Source organism: Hemitrygon akajei, unplaced genomic scaffold (genome assembly GCF_048418815.1).
Source record: "Hemitrygon akajei unplaced genomic scaffold, sHemAka1.3 Scf000047, whole genome shotgun sequence".
NCBI classification, from domain to species: domain Eukaryota; kingdom Metazoa; phylum Chordata; class Chondrichthyes; order Myliobatiformes; family Dasyatidae; genus Hemitrygon; species Hemitrygon akajei.
The window spans coordinates 2,678,644-2,695,206 of record NW_027331933.1 but is presented as its reverse complement, the minus strand read 5'-3'; the positions used below and the strand labels follow the sequence as shown (position 1 = coordinate 2,695,206).

The 16,563-nt window shown below is 44.9% G+C and overlaps 1 protein-coding gene across 6 annotated transcripts in view; it reads left to right on the top strand.

Annotated features, from left to right (window-relative positions):
* Positions 1-16,563, top strand: part of LOC140720845 (uncharacterized) — a 202,431-nt gene that overhangs the window by 158,611 nt on the left and 27,257 nt on the right. Inside the window, exons 1-2 of one of the 6 annotated variants that reach the window (XM_073035704.1) lie at positions 10,865-10,981; positions 13,797-13,960. The exons of 2 other annotated variants lie outside the window; for them this stretch is intronic. The gene's annotated coding sequence lies outside the window, so the exon portion shown is untranslated. Of the gene's footprint in view, positions 1-10,864; positions 10,982-11,030; positions 11,095-13,792; positions 13,961-16,563 lie in introns of those variants that run through there. 3 more of the 6 variants (XM_073035706.1, XM_073035702.1, XR_012097267.1) reach the window with 3 other exon arrangements.

The window sequence follows — 16,563 nt, the reverse complement described above, 5'->3', positions numbered from 1 at the left end:
TTGACGTTTCAGGCTGAGACCCTTCGTCAGGACTAACTGAAAGGAAAGATAGTAAGAGATTTGAAAGTAGTGGGGGGAGGGGAAATGCGAAATGATAGGAGAAGACCGGAGGGGGTGGGATGAAGCTAAGAGCTGGAAAGGTGATTGGCGAAAGTGATACAGAGCTGGAGATGGGAAAGGGTCATGGGACAGGAGGCCTCGGGAGAAAGAAAGGTGGAGGGGAAGCACCAGAGGGACATGGAAAACAGGCAATTAAATATGTCAGTGATGGGGTAAGAAGGGGAAGAGGGGCATTAATGGAAGTTAGAGAAGTCAATGTTCATCCCATCAGGTTGGAGGCTACCCAGCCGGTATATAAGGTGTTGTTCCTCCAACCTGAGTTTGGATTAATTTTGACAGTAGAGGAGGCCATGGATAGACATATCAGAATGGGAATGGGATGTGGAATTAAAATGTGTGGCCACTGGGCGTAGTCTGTTGCTGCTGGTTCGTTTCTAAATCATTATGGTTTGTAACAAAATGGGACCTGCGTCTGGGATATGAACAAATTTAAGGATTGATTTATTATTGATTTCATTGGGGAAATCCCTTTTGATTTATTTGTGTGTGGAAAACCAGCAGCAATGGATGTTGATAGATATCTGGAAGTGTGAACCTCTCAGGCATTAGAGGACACCAGAAGGATTGAGTTGTTGAGTATTGCTAAAACGTTAATACTTGCTAAGGTGAAATTGACAATAAGGAGGGCACAGATGCAGAGTGTAATAGCTGAACATTATGTATCTGAGGGTGTATTTAAAGTGGAGGAGTTGGAGCTGTTTCCTGAAAGTAAACCTAGTGATCTTGAGCTCCAGTAGAAAAATTAAAGATGGAGGCTCCGGAAAGGCAGAGTCAGTTTCAGGCTGGAGAGGCAGAAAAGCAGAAAGAAAATTCTCTTACAAAGTGTAATTAAGGGGAAGGCTTAGCAAGCCTATTCTGCTTTGACAGTTGCTGAAGCAGCTTATTATTTATTTATTTATGCTGCCCCAATCATCGCCACTGGGCTATAAATGTGCAGGAGCAGTGTGTGGTTCAGTGCTTTGCTCAAGGACACACACGCTGCCTCGGCTGAGGCTCGAACTCATGACTTTCAGATTGCATGTTCAACACCTTATCCACATGGCCATGCACCACACATTATGACATTGTGAAACAGGCTGTGCTCAAAGCTTACGAGTTGGTCCCAGAAGCAGACAGGCAAAAGTTTAGAAATTTGAAGAAATCTGTGAACCAGACATACCGAATTTGCTTATGAGAAATTTGTGTGCATTGACCGCTGGTGCACATCTGAACATGTAAATGATGATTTTAACAGCTTGAAAGAGTTGGTTTTAATTGAAGAATTCAGAAGGTGCGTCCCTGATGACATAAAGACGTATTTAGATGGAAATGATGCTGCCACTATGCAGGAATCTGCTGGATTAGCAGATCAGTTTGCTTTAACTCATAAAGTTATGTTTACCCTGAATAAGAGTTTCCAAAAGGCACTTGTCAAGTTGTGGGTAAACCTAATGAGCTCACCCCAGTGGCCTGTACCTGCATTCGGTGAACCCTTTTCCAAAGTTATAGTGGATTGTGTTGGCCCATTGCCAAAGACTAAAGCTGGCCATCAGTATCTGCTAATTATTATGTGTACTGCATCCAGATTCCCAGAGGCAATACCTCTCAGAAATATTAAAGCTAAAACTGTGGCGAAGGCTCTTACCAAGATTTTCACTTTATTCGATTTGCCTTAAGAAATCCAGTCTGATCAAGGATGTAATTTTACATCTGGATTATTCCAGCAGGTAGTTTCTGAACTGGGAGCCAAACAAATTGCATCATCTGTGTACCATACAGAATCACAAGGGGCTTTAGATAGATTTCATTCTACCCTCAAAACAATGATTAAGACATATTGTGTTGAAAATGGAAAAGACTGGGATGAAGGAATACATTTGCTTTTGTCCACAGAAAGAGTGTCAGTACAGGAATCACTGGGCTTTACTCCATTTGAACTTGTATTTGGTCACAGAGTGACCTTTCACCTTGTTAAAAGGAACGGTGGATTGATGGGGATGTACATGTTAACTCGTTAGACTGTTTTAAAGTTCAAAAATAAACTACACCAAGCCTGTAGTCTAGCGAGATTTCTCAAAACAAAATGAAGTGTTGGTTTGATAACAGGGCTCGCGAAAGAAAATACCAGGTGTGAGATAAGGTGCTTGCCTTACGTTGACGAATCCACTTCAGGCGAAATTCAATAGACCATATGAAGTAGTCTCCCAAATTAATGATGTGAATTATGTTATTAAAACACCCAACTGACTTGAACTAACACAAGTGGTACACATAAATATGATAAAACCTTTTTTGGCAAGCAGGTACCATCTGTGTGTGTTGTTATCAAAACAAATGAAACTGTCAACCCTGAGAATGAAACAATTGACTCGTCTGAGACTTTTCACAAGCCAAACATGGTCCCAGTTCGGCTAATGAACTCGGTTGTTCCAGAAAACATTGCTAACAAGTTGTCTCATCTGCAGCCAAAGCAACAACAACAGCTGAAGGAATTAATTCTGAAGTTTAAAGATTTATTTCCTGATGTTCCCAAGCAAACCACGGTCGCAGAACATGATGTAGATGTTGGTCAAGCCAAACCGATTAAACAACTCCCAAAGCGCATTAATGTAGAAAAGTGTAAATTGGCTGACCAGGGAATTGAGTATATGCTGGAGAATGGTATTATTAGGCCTTCAAAATGAGATTGGAGTCACCCTGCATTATTGTGCCCAAACCTGATTGTAGTGTTAGATTTTGCACTGATTATAGAAAGATAAATGCAGTAACAAAAACAGATGCCTATCCTATCCCTAGGGTGGATGATTGCATCGATAAGGCTGGATAAGCTAATTTCTTACAAAGATTGATCTGTTGAAAGGGTATTGGTGTGTTCCATTGACGGACAGAGGTAGAGAAATTTCTGCATTTGTGACACCATCTGGGTTGTATGAATACAATGTTTTGCCTTTTGGAAGGAAAAATGCTCCAGGAACATCCCAGAGAATGATTGATTTTGTAATTCGAGGGTTAGAACACACAGATACCTATATTGATGACTTAGTTACAGGGAGTGGCACTTGGGAAGAGCATAACTCTGCAGTAGAAAAGCTATTTGGCAGGCTATCCTAGGACAACCTTACAGTTAACTTGGCTAAGAGTGAATTTGGCCATGCCAGTGTGACCTGTCTTGGCTATGTTGTAGGTCAAAGCAAGTTAGCTTCTGTTCGGGCAAAAGTCCAGGCAATTTCTCAAGTTCCTATTCTGACTGCTAAGAAGGCTCTTAGAAGGTTTCTGGGAATGGATGGATATTATCGTAAGTTCTGTAAGAACTTTGCTGCTATCACTCTTCCTCTGACCAATCTCCTGAAGAAGGGTGAAAAGTTTGTTTGGACCGAGCCTGGTCAGAAGGCATTTGATTGATTGTTATCAGTATTTGAGATTAGGCCAATCAATGTAGTGCTGTCAGCAAAATTTAATTAGCAGATTGGAGCTATGGGTGGCAACACAAGTCATGGGTGCACAGAGAGTAAAGAAGGGGGCCAAAGTGACAACCCTGTGGGGTATGTGTGCTGAGGGTCAGAGAGACAGAGGAGATGGAGCCCACTCTTACTTCCTGCTGGCGATCTGATAGGAAGTCCAGGATCCAGCTACACAAGGCAGGGTGAAGGCCGAGGTCTCTGAGCTCCTTGTCGATACTTCACGCCTTTGTATGGCTACTTCTCTGCCCATGACTGCAAGGAACTGCAGGTAACTTTGGAGAGCAGAGAACATCAGAGAAACAAGCCTCCACTCCATGGACTCTTCCTACACTTCCCCTCCCTTGGAAAAGCTGGCCAAAGAACCTCATTACCTAGACATTCTTGCTGCAAACCCGCTCCCCCATCGGGGAAGAGATACAAAAGCCTTAAAGTGCGTAACACCAGGCTAAAGGATGGCTTCCTGTCTGCAGTTATAAGCCAAATGAATGATAAAATGGACTCAACCTCACAATGTAACTCGACGTGACCCTGCACCATATGTCTAACTGCACTGCACTTTCTCTGCAGCCATAATGCTTTGTTACAGTGATTATTTTGTTGTATATCAGCTCAATGCACTGTTGAAATGTATCCATCTGTGTGGATGGTACATCAGGCAAGATTTTCACTGTAGCTCAGTACATGATGATAATAAACAAATTTCCCATTTTAATTGTGTGGAAATATTAGACAGACTGAGCTTCTGCTCCAGAAGCTCAGAAGGAAACTGAACTGTTGTCATTTCTGTGGAAAGCAAATATATGGAAAATGCTTCAATCTCACATTACGGTCTGCGGTAACTGGGATCAGGTGACCGGTGGTGGGTCTCCCATATCAATATCAGAATCAGGTTTAATAGCACCGGCATATGTCATGAAATTCGTTGTCCCTGCGGTAGCAGTAGAACCCAATTCATAACAATAGTTATTAACAATTGTGATTTAAAATAACAATATACATATATATAGTACAAAAATAGAAAAAAAAATGTAATAAGCTATTTTAATTGTGTGGAGCAATTTGACTGACTGGGTTGTTGCTTTGGAAATTCTGAGGTGAAGCTGAATTGAACTTTACACATTTATGAGAAGCTCAGATAAATACAAATGGCTAAATTCTCACATGAACGGGTCAGACACCCAGAAACATCGGCTGCACTTCAGCACCTCAAAACAGTGGAGTGAAACATGCAGAAAGTATTGCAGAGAAAAAAAAATTGTCCACCCACAACGAGAGGATGTGACAGATCCGGATCTCACTGACTTGTCTGAACGGGCGAAAGATGAAGCTACACGTACACGGAGAGCAGTGACCCGCAGATGCTGCAGATCTGCAAAATAACATGAACGGGAAACGGGATCAGGTGACGGGTGGAGGGTTTCCCTCCTGAACCGGTGACTCTGCTCCTTGCCCCTCACACGCTGCCCGACCCATCCACCGCATTCCCCACATTATTCCATATTTACCCCAGATACATGTTTATTTTTCCACACCATATCTTCCCCGATCCCTTTCACTCCACCTCCAGGTCACAGAGTCACCGGCTTAATTCCCATCCCGGTCCAAAACATAATTCAGACCCAAACAGGAAATGTTCTCATTTCATTTAAATCAGTTCTGTGTTTATAAACACTCATTTCTATTCACATTCCTCCGGAGCCTTGCTGGACAGGAACACTGAAACATCAAGTGAGAAACAGCAGGAGGCCATTCAGCCCCTCTAACCATCAGCAAGGTGGCGGATGCTCTCCCATCTCAGCCACATGTTTCTGCCCGATCCTCATTTCCTCGATCCCTTCGGTCTCCACACATCTGCCGCCCTCTGTTTTACGTGAGGACGATCACCGAGTCTTCACCGCCCTCTGTGGTGGGGATTTAAAGACATTCACCACCCTCGGAATGGAGACATTAACCCTCATCTAAGTCCCGGACAGTCCATCCCTGTTTCAGAGACTGGGATCCCTGGTTCAACCGGTAATGATGTTCTGCATTTCAATGTGTTCACCTCTCAGTCCTCGATTCTCTAAATGAAAGGGTTATCGCATTTGATCTTTCTTCATATGATGACCCCACCACTCCAGGGATCAGTCTGGTGAATCTTCATTGCACTCTCTATAACAAATACTCTCTAACCTCTTTGTTAATCCTCTATGCAATTAATTTCCATCTTCTGCAGCCCCGTGTTGCCCCAACCACTCACCTCCCACTCCTATCACTATTTCCACCCTCCCACCTCCCCTCTCACCTGGATCCACCTCTCACTCCCCAGCTCTTGCCCCATCCCCACCCCTCACCTCTTTTCTCTGACTATTTCCCGTCCACTCTCAGTCCAGAGGGAGGGTCTCAGCCCGAAATGTTGACGGTCCATTTCCCTCCACAGATGCTGCCCGACCCACTGAGTTCCTCCGGCAGTTTGTTCTTTGGTCTGTATAACCCGTGTTAGTATGGGGAGCGGGATTTTACACCATATTCCAGGTACAATCTCAACAAAGCACAAATAATGGTCACTTTGCCCGGACCACTGGCCCCGCTTGCAGGGCAACAGACTGCCGGTGTTTGCCCCCCAATGTGGTGAATCCCTCTGCTGGACACCACCATGGGCCCAGACATTTCCACAGATGAGCCCCTCCTGTCCCCACCGGGACAAACATCCTGTCCGCCCCCTCTCTCACCATCTTCATCCTTTCAATAAAATCCCCCCTCCCCAGGGAACCGGCATCAAACCGACGGGCCGAGCGGTCTCCTCCCACCTCTCAGCGATACATCAGACTCCGGCCGCAGGAGACGCTTCACAAACGCCCCAACTTCCCTCGGAGGGAAATGGAAATAAATCAGAAAGCGGACATTTACTTTGAGGTTTTCTCCGCTCTGAGGAGGCGGTCGGCGCTTGAGCGGGAGACGGACTCAGCGGGGTAACGCCCACTCGGCTTGTCCGCCTCCGCGACTGGTTGTAACCGGTGATTGGCATCGCTTCGCACCAATGGGAATAGCGCAGCTCCCGAATCCTGTGTTGACAGCGGTGGGGGAGGGGCTGGTCACGTGATTATTAGCCCAGCCGTTAAACTGATAAAGCTCGAGCACAGCAGCGCGTGGGTGACGTAAGACACCGCGCACGTGAGGGCAGATCCCGGTGTCGGGAGCCCATGTGTGACTTCAGTCGCGCGTGGGGGGAGGAGCTGTGTCTGACGTCACCTGTGGGAGAGCGCTGGCATTTAAAAGCACCTTAATGGACTTTTCAGTGGGACAACAACATTAATGACGGGTTTCATCACTGAATCCAGTGTTGTGGGATGGAAAGTCCCCTGTTATGTGTCCGGCTGTGGCGTGTTGTTGGTGGAGTGGGCAGCGTGGTGATTGTCTCGATTCGGGTCACAACACCAGAATTGCCAGCGGGGTCCACACACAGTGTATTAGTCAACAGAAAACCTCTCGTCCCTGCAGTCTTTGTCTCCTGGTCAACTCAACACCCTGACAGTGTGGACCATAGATACCCCTTCCTGTCAGAGTCAGGGAATCATTCAGACAGCTGATCGCTGAGAGGAATTATATTTATTGGTCATTAAAGTTCACCCAGATTCGTTTGGACGGATTTGATGTGGAGTTCGGGGTGTCACAGTGAAAGGGTCGGACGGCCGAACTCTCTCCGTTGTCCAAACATCCTTCCAGGTGAGGCGACACTTCACCTGTGAATCTTCCGGGGTCGCATGTTGTGTCCGCTGCTCCCGATGCGGCCGCCTCTACACTGGTGACACCGGCTCCTCCGCAGTTGTGCGGGGTAGGAGTGTTTTTTGGGGGTTGATGATTGGGATGCTGTTCTTCTTGATGCGGGGGGTAAGGTGAGAGTTTGATTATTTTCTCTGAACGACTTTCATTCTTTTTATTTCTTTCGTGGCACTCTGGAGAAGAAAAAAAACTTGCAGTTGTTTATGGATACCTGATTTGATAATAAATTAACCGTTGAACTCTCCGCTCCGAGCAGGACTTCCCGGTGTCCAAGCATTTTCATTCCGATGCCCATTCCAGTTCTGACATGTCAACCCATCGCGTCCTCTTGTGCCAAGATGAGGCCACCCTCAGGGTCCAGGATCAGCACCTCATATTCCGTCTGGGTACACCCTTCCTCAACTTGATAGCTTAAGTATCGATTAAATTGGAGAGTTTAACATCGGTAGCTGAGCGAAGGGCGCTGAGTAGGCTACGGTCAATTATGGAAAACTCTGAACATCCTCTACATAGCACCATCCAGAGACAGAGAAGCAGTTTCAGCGACAGGTTACTATCGATGCAATGCTCCTCAGACAGGATGAAGAGGTCAATACTCCCCAATGCCATTAGGCTTTACAATTCAACCGCCATGTCTTAAGAACTTTTTAAAAGCTATTATTAATGCTTTTTGAGATAGTGATTTAGATGCATATCATATTTTTTACTGAGTTAAGTATTGTATGTAATTAGTTTTGCTACAACAAGTGTATGGGACATTGGAAAAAAGTTGAATTTCCCCATGGGGATGAATAAAGTATCTATCTATCTATATATCTATCTATCTATCTATCTATCTATCTATCTATCTATCTATCTATTTCTCCTTCCTGTGAACAAATTTCCCTCACACCCCTCCCTCTCACTCCCTCTGTGACTTTTCACGTCCTCTCACCTGCGTATCACTTCTCTCTGGGTCCAGTGCTCCATCCCTTTCTCCTATTCTCCACTCCCCTCTCCTATTAGACTCTATTTTCTTCTGCTCTTGAGCTTTCCCACCTACCTGGTTTCACCTATCACCTTCCAGCGAGACATTTCACGCCCTGCCCGATTTAATTCAGATTTTCCCCCCATTCCATCTCAATCCTGAAGCAGGGTTCAACTGGAAACGTCGACTGTTGATTCTTTCCGATAGATGCTGCCCGGCCTGCTGAGTTCCGCCAGCATTTTGTTTGTATTGCTCTGAATTTCCGTGCTCTCTCCGGTCCTGTTCACCCTGTACACATCAGACTTCCAATATAACTCGGAGTCCTGCCATGTGCAGAAGTTCGCTGATGACACGGCCTTAGTGGGGTGTGTCAGGAATGGACAGGAGGAAGAGTATAGGAAACTGATACAGGACTTTGTGATATGGTGCAACTCAAGCTACCTGCGTCTCAATATCACCAAGACCAAGGAGATGGTGGTGGACTTTAGGACCTCATATGGAGCCAGTGATCATTAATGGAGAATGTGTGGAGCAGGTTAAGACCTACAAGTATCTGGGAGTACAGTTAGACGAGAAGTTAGACTGGACTGCCAACACAGATGCCTTGTGCAGGAAGGCACAGAGTCGACTGTACTTCCTTAGAAGGTTGGCGTCATTCAATGTCTGTAGTGAGATGCTGAAGATGTTCTATAGGTCAGTTGTGGAGAGCGCCCTCTTCTTTGTGGTGGCGTGTTGGGGAGGCAGCATTAAGAAGAGGGATGCCTCACGTCTTAATAAGCTGGTAAAGAAGGCGGGCTCTGTCGTGGGCAAAGTACTGGAGAGTATAACATCGGTAGCTGAGCGAAGGGCGCTGAGTAGGCTACGGTCAATTATGGAAAACCCCGAACATCCTCTACATAGCAGCATCCAGAGACAGAGAAGCAGTTTCAGCGACAGGTTGCTATCGATGCAATGCTCCTCAGACAGGATGAAGAGGTCAATACTCCCCAATGCCATTAGGCTTTACAATTCAACCGCCAGGAGTAAGATATGTTAAAGTGCCGGGGTTGATTGTATTTAATGTATTTAAGTAAACTACTTAAGAACTTTTTAAAAGCTATTATTAATGCTTTTTGAGAGAGTGATTTAGATGCATATCATACTTTTACTGAGTTAATTATTGTATGTAATTAGTTTTGCTACAACAAGTGTATGGGACATTGGAAAAAAAATGTTGAATTTCCCCATGGGGATGAATAAAGTATCTATCTATCTATCTATCTATCTATCTATCTATCTATCTATCTATCTATCTATCTATCTATCTATCTATCTATCTATCTATCTATCTGCGGACTTCGTCGTGTTTGTGATTTACCTCTCCGTTGTCCCTCCCGCCTCCGACCAGTGGTGGCGCTGCATGGGCCTCCAGAGACTGGTGGCGCTGCATGTACCTCCGGGCACCGGTGGCGCTGTGCGTACCTCCGGCCACCGGCGACGATGTGAAGACCTCCGGACACCGGTGGTGCTGGGGAGACCCTCCTGCTAAAGGCATGCGGTTTGCTCACTGTATCTGTTGTTGGCGTTTCTCCGATTCGAGCGGGGGTGAGTCGTAGTTGATCCCGAGATTGTGTGAATCTGGGCCGGTTACATTGAGCCCTACGGCTGGAGCTGTACGAGGGGTGATTTTTTGCTGCTGGAACTGTACGAGGGGTGATTGATAAGTTCGTGGCCTAAGTTAGACGGCCTGAAGTTACACAGCTCTCGGTAGCTGCACGTGTAGTTCAACTCTTTGAGTGATTATGCAGAAAGTTTGAAATTAATAACTTTTGTGGTCTTTCTGTTTCAGATAATTGAAAATAGCTAGGTTTTGTAAACACGAGGAAATCTGCAGATGCTGGAAAGGTTTTGTAAAATTGACCTCTTCCACCTTCGGCCACGAACTTATCAATCACTCCTTGTATGTCACACCCAATTTTTGTACCTGCTCATTTCATGTACTGAACAACTTCCTTGCCCCATTCACGTAACATATATGTAATGAGCAGGTACACAAATTGGGTGTCACGCACGCACACACACACGTATATGTGTGTGTGTATATATACAAATATATGAGAATATGCCTTTTTATAATATCGAGCACTATACCAAGATGAAAGAAATATATATGATTTCCAGAGCTCCACAGAAATATAGTGATAGTTAAGACATAAGTTAAGATTATAGCCAATCACAACATTTAAGTATATAACTGGTACAATAAAACATATAATACTTAATTTAATAATATGACAAAGTAGCACATGGTTACATTCACTAATTATCACAAAATATAATTATCAAGCAAGTTAACGTTGTTTGCTTAGAAGCCATAGGGTTGTTTGTGAGATAAATTTAGTTTTGTATTAGCAAGTAATCCACGGATCACCACAGTCACAGCTCCTGGATTTCACCAAAAACAATCAAATATCCTAATGTTATTAGTGGTATTTTCCCCACCAGCCACCAACCCCTCTCCCCAACCCCCACTTCTGTAAGTTTCCCTCTATTTAATATGCGGCCGCTGTTAAATTCCCCGCTTGTTTATTTTGACTGTTTTTTACGGAGGTGCTGGAGTGGCGTTCCGGTGAGCACCGGCAGCACTGCACCCCTGTTAGATCCAAGTAAAATGGACCCGGGGATCAAGCTGCCCAGGTGTATGAAGTGTTGAGTGAGTATTTCTGGTTTGGGATCAGATGTTTGTTTCTGGAGTTCCTTTGGAAGCAATGACTGCCAGTCTGAGGAGAGAATTAGTTCCCATTCCATCCCTCACAGGGAGAGGCTGTGAGTAAATGGGCTGTTCTGTGTTTGAACCAGTAGAAATAAACCTGGGGGGGGTGGGTGTTCAGTGTTCGGACTGTGTTTGGAAATTCCTCCTCACTGTCACCTGTCTGTCAGACAGTGGAAATCAAACAGAAACTCAAGTGGCTGGAGATCTGCACTAAAAATGAGAAATTCTGAATCCATTCTGACAAAAGGTTGTGAACCTGAATCCTTAAATTTGTTGCTCTCCCCACAGCAGTTCCTTACCTGTTGAGCGAATCTGGTGATTCCAGTTTCTTTTTATCACATTCACTCTGGAATGGTTTAAATTTCCTGATGGTCTGTTATACTTGGGAATGTGTTCAGTGCAGTTGTTGCTAACAAGGTTCACATGAATAATCTCAGGAGTGATCGGCTTTATGTATGAGGAGTATTTGATGGTTATGGACCTGTGCTCAATGGAGTTCAGAGGGACGGTGGGGGTGGTGGAGGGATTAGTAACAAGGTTCACGTGAATAATCTCAGGGATGATCGGCTTTATGTATGAGGAGCATTTGATGGTTCTGGGGCTGTGCTCAATGGAGTTCAGAGGGACGGTGGGGGTGGTGGAGGGATTAGTAACAAGGTTCACGTGAATAATCTCAGGAATGATCGGCTTTATGTATGAGGAGCATTTGATGGTTATGGGGCTGTGCTCAATGGAGTTCAGAGGGACGGTGGGGGTGGTGGAGGGATTAGTAACAAGGTTCACGTGAATAATCTCAGGAATGATCGGCTTTATGTATGAGGAGCATTTGATGGTTCTGGGGCTGTGCTCAATGGAGTTCAGAGGGACGGTGGGGGTGGTGGAGGGATTAGTAACAAGGTTCACGTGAATAATCTCAGGAATGATCGGCTTTATGTATGAGGAGCATTTGATGGTTATGGGGCTGTGCTCAATGGAGTTCAGAGGGACGGTGGGGGTGGTGGAGGGATTAGTAACAAGGTTCACATGAATAATCTCAGGAATGATCGGCTTTATGTATGAGGAGTATTTGATGGTTCTGGGGCTGTGCTCAATGGAGTTCAGAGGGACGGTGGGGGTGGTGGAGGGATTAGTAACAAGGTTCACGTGAATAATCTCAGGAATGATCGGCTTTATGTATGAGGAGCATTTGATGGTTCTGGGGCTGTGCTCAATGGAGTTCAGAGGGACGGTGGGGGTGGTGGAGGGATTAGTAACAAGGTTTACGTGAATAATCTCAGGAATGATCGGCTTTATGTATGAGGAGCATTTGATGGTTATGGGGTTGTGCTCAATGGAGTTCAGAGGGACGGTGGGGGTGGTGGAGGGATTAGTAACAAGGTTCACATGAATAATCTCAGGGATGATCGGCTTTATGTATGAGGAGCATTTGATGGTTATGGGGCTGTGCTCAATGGAGTTCAGAGGGACGGTGGGGGTGGTGGAGGGATTAGTAACAAGGTTCACATGAATAATCTCAGGAATGATCGGCTTTATGTATGAGGAGCATTTGATGGTTATGGGGCTGTGCTCAATGGAGTTCAGAGGGACGGTGGGGGTGGTGGAGGGATTAGTAGCAAGGTTCACGTGAATAATCTCAGGAATGATCGGCTTTATGTATGAGGAGTATTTGATGGTTCTGGGGCTGTGCTCAATGGAGTTCAGAGGGACGGTGGGGGTGGTGGAGGGATTAGTAACAAGGTTCACATGAATAATCTCAGGAATGATCGGCTTTATGTATGAGGAGCATTTGATGGTTCTGGGGCTGTGCTCAATGGAGTTCAGAGGGACGGTGGGGGTGGTGGAGGGATTAGTAACAAGGTTCACGTGAATAATCTCAGGGATGATCGGCTTTATGTATGAGGAGCATTTGATGGTCATGGGGCTGTGCTCAATGGAGTTCAGAGGGACGGTGGGGGTGGTGGAGGGATTAGTAACAAGGTTCACGTGAATAATCTCAGGGATGATCGGCTTTATGTATGAGGAGCATTTGATGGTTCTGGGGCTGTGCTCAATGGAGTTCAGAGGGACGGTGGGGGTGGTGGAGGGATTAGTAACAAGGTTCACGTGAATAATCTCAGGAATGATCGGCTTTATGTATGAGGAACATTTGATGGTTATGGGGCTGTGCTCAATGGAGTTCAGATGGGGGTGAAAGGGGACGGGGTGGTTAAGTAAACCTACCGAATGCTGAAAAGCTTGAATGCAGTGGACGTGGAGGGGATGTTTCCATTAGACAGGGAGTCTGTGATCTGACAGCACTGTCTTAGAATGCTTCCCTTTAAAACTGAGATGAGAGAAATTTCTTCAGCTAAAAGATGGCTGATCTGTGGAATTTGTTGCGACAGAGGTTGGTTGAGGCTGCCATTTGGGTATATTTATGGCAGAGATTAATATACTAATTGCTAAGTAGCTTCAGGGTTACAGGAGGAAGGCAGGAATATGGTGTTGGAATAAAAATCAGCCATGTTTGTATGGTGGAGCAGATCAGATGGATCAAATCACCTAATTCTGTTCCTTATGTCTTACCATGACTGAATGATGGCTCCCATATTCTTTTGTGTCATGTTAGAGACAATAAAAGATGTTCACTGAGATCATTATATCTGCCTTCAACGTTTAAATTTCAGTGAGTTTTGTTCTTAGTGACATTAAGCAGAAATGTTTGGTTCTCCTTTTTATTGTTAATGTGCTTCATTATCTTTCATGTTAAAGTTAGACCTGTGGTGGGAGATTTATTGGAAGAAAAACCACAACTGGAAGCAAAGCGCGACTGAAGACGAGGGAACAGCAACAAGTGAACCAGCCCGAGGATTGAAAGCATCAACTGGAGCGAACCCTTCTGACTCGGAGATTCCATTGATTCAGTCAGGAGAAAGTTTGGTGAGTCTCATTTACACAAACACTGGTAGGAAACAGCTCGAGTGAGACTGAATGTGCCCAGAAGAACCAGTTATGCCTCTGTCAGACCCAGTTGCAATCAGTCCAGGTCTGGTACTGTGCTTCCAGCAGCCCAGCCCTTTAAAACCACTCCCATTCTGTGGAAGTCGAATCTGGATAAAGTCACTCAGAGACCGTACGGTACAAACTCTGTATTCCAAGCACCCGGGGCTTACTCAGTTAGTCGCTCAAACAGGAACAGTCAATGATTGTTCCCACCCAATCCACTAACTGACTAACAATTCCCCTTCACCACAGATATATCAGTCCAGATACCCCCACACAAGACAGGCTGGAGCCAAAGATATTTACTACATGACAGGCTGGAGCCCCTAAAGACAAATTACAAAATAGTCATAATGGCTTACACACACAGAACAGACTGAAGCTGTCCTATCTGTATGCATGAACACACAAGGCAATGAGCGTCCTGAAACCCTAGCTAGCTACCCTCAAGAAGAAATATGGCTCAGCATGGCTTAGTACATCTATTGATCATCATCAGTTTCTTTCAGAAAAACAGGCAGCTATTATTTAACGAAGTGTTAAACCATACTTCATCATTCCCTGCTTTTTGATTGTTACATGAGCAACAAAACAGTATTTTTTTACAGAGAAAGCAATCGAGTACAGCTTTGACCTATCAGTGGGCAAAAACGGCATACAACAGTAACTATAACAATGATATGTACAACTATTAGGACATAATACAATATCAAGCCCCACATATTACCAAACAGGCCTTCGAAGATCACCATTTCGACCCTTCGGTGAACCCGTGTAAATCCTGCCCTACTTTCTTGATGCTGTCAATATCCCTGGCAGTGTGCTCGGAGAGGGATGTAACGTTAGTGGACTCATCAGGGATATAGGTGCAGCATTCTGTGTCAATAATAGCACAGGTTCCCCCTTCTCAGCTAGGATAAAATATAAAGCCGTAAGATTCTATAGGACTGTTTGCCAGATTGCAATCATTTCAGTGGATTTTTCTGTTACTTGGGCCTGTGTTTCTGTCAGGGCCCCTGCAGTATTGTGGCCAGCTCCTCAAGTGCTGTAGCCAAATTGATTATCTCTCGTGAATTCCCGGCTACTCCATAGGAGAGAAAAACTATCATCAAAGATCGCTCAGTCACAGTTATTCCTCTCCGCTGCTGGGCACCTGCAAGTATGGCCACGATGCATGTTTCCCAGTGTAGGAAGTTCCGTTTGGTGGGGGCCTGAGATACATCTGTCAAAACACTGTGTCTGTCAGGGCCCCTAGTTCTACCCGTTTGGCATAAGTGTGACAGAGACAGAAAGATCGTAACTGGATGCTGGGGTGAGCCCTCTCAAAGACATAAACACAAACACCACTGTAATGGTTTAAATGAACCAGCAGCAATAGACCACACCTGGAGTCTGGTTTTGATATTAAAAGTACTGTCTTTATTAGTATCTACTTGTATAACAACTTAAGCAAAATAATCTAAAGTTAAAGGTGTTATGAGTACACATATGTGTAAATATAACTCCCAAACCACTGAGCTCAGGGAATACCGAGCTTAAAGTCTTGAGATGGTGAAGTATGAAAATTCAGTTCAGCCATGGAATAAATGACAAGAGAGATATTTGTAATCCAAGGTGAATGTCGAGAGAAGACAATTACGTTGAATTCCACAAATTCCACGGTGGTAAAACGGGATAACAGTCGCCGTAGGTCTTATCCGTCGTTGTTCTAAATCCACATACGAATTATCACCAGAAGTAGCTTATCACAGGAGTACTGTCTTCAGAAGGAACTACCACCCAGGCAAGGGTTAACACACAGGTAGATTCTGCAAGGTATTCCCAATCCAGATCCAACACACAAAGTATTACTGACAGTGATTTCCACAGAGTATCCCTTCTCACAAGTGTTTACCATATAACACACCCGAATCCGGCTAAAAGTTAACAAAAGTGGTAGCCATGAGATACTCCAACATATCCCCATATGGATTATACGAATTATCACCAACAGTGATTGGTCACAGGGGTACCTCTTCAAGTGAATTACCACCCCTAGGCAAGGGTTAGCACAAGTGGTCCTCACAGGATATTCCCAAACCAACAGATCCACTCCAATGGATCAAACAAAGTGACAATCACACATTCGGTATAGGCTGGATCAATAGTCAACCCACCCTTGTGGGCATAGGAGAGTCCAAACAGTGACCTTTGGCCACTAGGTCCTTTGTTTCGAACCTTCCATCTTCTTTCTTTCTCTTCGGCTGACTGTGTGTCCTTGCTTAAATAAAACAAACTTTGAGCTATGTGAACACAAGCTGCCAGCAAGTATAAACATGCTCCATGGTCAAATAGTTCCAGCCCTCTCTCTCTCTCTCTTTGTAAGAATCAAACAGGAGCCGAGAAAGCTGGTGGCTGACATCACTCAGGCACTATCTCTTAAAATGACAGTCCACGGCAAGAAACCTAGAGGTTCATCACTCTCTACTATCAACCAATACAATTTCCTTTAGTCCGAGAGAGTCCTTCTACTCAGTAACACGTTTGTAGTCTGTTTGATG